The sequence below is a fragment of the Belonocnema kinseyi genome, chromosome 5 (genome assembly GCF_010883055.1).
Source record: "Belonocnema kinseyi isolate 2016_QV_RU_SX_M_011 chromosome 5, B_treatae_v1, whole genome shotgun sequence".
Classification (NCBI taxonomy): domain Eukaryota; kingdom Metazoa; phylum Arthropoda; class Insecta; order Hymenoptera; family Cynipidae; genus Belonocnema; species Belonocnema kinseyi.
This window is the reverse complement of record NC_046661.1, coordinates 113,743,555-113,747,667: the sequence shown is the minus strand read 5'-3', so window position 1 is coordinate 113,747,667 and position 4,113 is coordinate 113,743,555.

The window sequence follows — 4,113 nt, the reverse complement described above, 5'->3', positions numbered from 1 at the left end:
TTTGAGTGTATCTAAATTTTGTCAATAAAGAACGGTTGAATTGATGCTATCAATTCAACCTTATTTTTTAAAAAGTCTTAATTGCTTTTCGACGCATTACATGTTAGTGAATGAAATATTTTTTCCAAGAATAGATTTTTATATTTTGATTATTTGTGTCCCACAATGAAAAAGTATTTTCCACAGTAATAACAATATGAATTACGGAATTTTTAATTACAAGTATTTCTTAAAAATGCACGTTTAGCGAGCCTGTCTTCATGTATCTGGAGAGTCCCTCTCAGACCTTGACAACAGCGCCATTTGACACCCGAAATACTGTTATCTCCAATTTATTGTACGAATATCAATAAACAAGTGCAGTGAATATCAATTCATTGTAATGAAAAATATGTAATATGGTTTAAAGGTCAGATTACTGTCATTTATAATCACAAGAAGAAATATCTACAAAAAAAGTTATATTCTCAAATTATAAAGGGCTAGTATGTCTTTCCAAAAATTAAATCATACAATCATGCATCATAAAACTAGAGTAATAGATAGTTCCTATATGCAATTTTCAGAAATTCTTTAAAAGTCCATAATAAAGATAGGTCCATCAAACGTGCATTTTCAACAAATGTTTGTGATTACAGATTCTGTAATTCATATTGTTATTACTATTGAGAATATTTTTTTATTGTGGGACACGCATAATCAAAATATACAAATCTATTATTAAACAAACAAAAAACATTTTATTCACTAACAGTATTTGGCGAATATCATTCTTTTGTGAAATTTTTATGACAGCTTTTCACTATAACTTTTTATTTAATAGTAGTAGGAATGTATTATTTGACTGCATTTTTTTACCCTCGTTTCTTACAAGCGTCTGTTTTTAGGGATTTAACCTTTTCCGCTGATTTCGAATAGATTTAAATTAATTCGAATGAATGAAAGATTAATTATGATTATGATTACTATTATTTTTAGGCAATTTCCACTCATGCCGAAAACATCCGGCTATTCGTACCGAAATGTCGGCATGAGTAGTCGCGTTTGGCCTTCTTTTTAACGAGAATCAGGTCAGATAGAATAAACTAAGATGTAAGTATTTCTCGTTCTTCCTATTTCGAAGCAGTAAGTTGAAGGTGAAGGTAAAATATGTAAGTTTTATAATATTGCTCATTTACATATGGTTGATAAAGTATAAGAACCGCCTCAAATATAACAAAATAAATAAATAGAAAATTCTAATTTGAAATCAAACGACAAAAGGTACGTGAAAGAGATAAAAAGGGGAATTATCTCTTCTCTAAAAATTTACCATTTTTCTCTTTCGAATTTTTTGATAGGATTTATTATTTTGACTTTATTCATCGAAAATACTTTTAAAAAATTCCAATTTGATGAAAATAAACGCCATCCCGGAGGAGAGACAGTTCAAGTATCTTACACACTTTTGACGAGGCAGTGGGATTATCTTAGTTTTTATGACATACGGACACATATTTTTACTTTGCTAATTGCCTCTCTTATCTCAATATGATAGTAGTCAGAGCAAATTGCGTAATGATTTTCGAGAAAGATCGGCACGTGCCTAATATCTAAAAACGTCTAAATAGAATTTCTAAACAAAAATTAAAACTCTTGTTGGGCCCTTCAAAAATAGTCGATTTCAGTATTAGATTAGTAGAGTGCAAAATTCGCCTAAAAAGACATAGTAAATGTTCGATAATTTTTTTCTTCACCGTTGTTTTCTGATTTATTACAGCTTTCTGACTCCTAACAATATTTTAAGACAATGATTAAAATAATCGATTAGGCCCTTTTTAGAAAAAATCGATTTAGAAATGAATAAATTTGATATGTAAAAATTTGCCTTCAAAGATTTAGTAAATGTTGCCTAATATTGTTCTTTCCTTTGAAAGTCCGGAATTTTGAATGTAATACAAATAATTACTTTATTTTTTTGCTTTTTGTGCCTTCCCAAGGTGTTTTTTGAGACTTTAAACACTTTTTTGTCTATTTCGAAAAATGAGAAGTTTTACACCAAAATAGTTATTTTCCTTTGCACTCCTAAAGTACATACGTATAAAAATTAATCTGCCTATAGACCTCAACAAAACGTTAATTGTATTGATTCTCTTCGATAATTTTTTTAACAATAATTTTTTTAGACATTTTCAAAAAGTAAATTCTTTATTTAATGAATAATTTCTTCTGCAGTGGGAAATTTACTTTATTTTGTAAAGTAAGCAAAATTTGCAGTTGTTTTTTTATTTAAATGCGAAGTAAATATAATAAAGCCTAACATGAAACCCAAAGTCCTCTTTATTGAACTCATTCATTTTGGTTGAATAATATACTATTTTATTCTTATGTTTCAACATTGAATAAATTTTCTAAACCAAAGATTTTAATCATAAAAATGAAAATGCAACAATTTTGTTAAAAAGTCATTCTTTTTGGTTGAAAATTCAAATATTTTTTTGGAATCGGCTCTTTTTTGGTGCAATCTTAATCTTTTTGTTGAATATTGAAGTATCTACATAGTAAATTTTTATTTTTAACTGAAAAATAGTTCTTTGTTGATAATTCAACTCTTTTGTTGAAAATTCATATTTTTGGACAGAAATTTGATCTTTATTAGTTGAAAATGCAACTGCTTGGCTGCAAATTCAATTATTTTGTTGAAAATTCAACAATTTTATTAAAAGTTATTACTTTTGGTTGAAAATTCAAATCTTTTGTTGAAATATTGACATTTTTTTCAATTCTTTAAAATAATTTAAGTTCCTGTGAAACGTCTCGATGTTTTTTAAATCCCTCGAAAACTCCTTGTAATCTTTTAAAATACCCTAAAATCTTTCAAGTCCTCTGAAACCTAATTTACTAAAATCAGTTGAAAATCCCTTGAAATCATTTGAAATACCCTTATATATTTCAAATCCTTTGAAATCTGTTAAATTTATTCAAATCTATTGAAAATTCTTGTAATTTTTTCAAAATATCTCAGAATGTTTCAAATCCTTCGAAAATATTTGAAAATGCCTTTAAATTCTTCAAACCTCTTCAAAACTCCATGGAATCTTAAAAAATATCCTAAAACCTTTCGAAATCTCTGAAACCTCTTTAATTTATTGAAAACTCTGTGAAATCATTTTAAATATTGTAAAACCTTTTTAAAAGTTTAGAATCTTTGGAAATACCTCAAAATACTTAAAAAGCTCTTTAAATCTTTGGAATCCTACAAAATTTATTAATTCCTATGAACAAATTCTTTGAAATCCATTAAAATATTTGAAGCCCTATGGAATCTTTGGAGATCCTGGGAAATTCATTAATAAACCTTATTAGAAGCCTTTAAAACCCCTTTAAAGTCTTTTGAAATTCCTCAAACTCCTATGAAGTATTTGTAAATGTTGGAAATTTCATGAAATCTTTAAAATCTCTTATAATATTCTGAAATCTTATAAATCTCAAAATTTTTAGAAATTTTTTATATAGTATTAAATTCCCATAAACATTCTATGCAATTTTTGTAACAAAAGATTGTCATTCAATACAATAAATTATAATTATAAAATAAGAACGCGCTTCTTCATCTTACAAATCATTAGTTTTAAACTTTCTGTGATTATGGCAAATAGAAAAAAAAAATTATTTTGATCTGAAACACGTATTTTCCATTCAATTCAAAATCGAAAGATTCCAACTGTTTGATTTTCACCCGTGTACGGATCCAAATAAATGAGGTCCGTTAAGCTAGCACCTCCACAATCGAATTTTTCATAGCTCAGAATTTTGGGCTTTTTTGGGCTATTTTTGGGCTGCAATAAAGATTTTTGGGCTCCTTTACTTTTTTCAAAAAATCAATTTTCTTGTGGAGGTGCCAGCTTACATTAATCCAGCACCTCCACTTCTTTAAATCACTGAATAATAAAAATTCAATTACACCAGATTTTTGGGCTTTTTTGGGCTCTTAAAATCCGCAAAAAAAATTTTCCCCAAACCAACCCTTAACCCTTCAAAAAATTGAAAATTTTCAGTTATTTATTAACGGGATATTTTTGGGCTTTTTTTGTGCTCCCAGAAAATACCCACTTCGATTTTTGGGCTCCAACC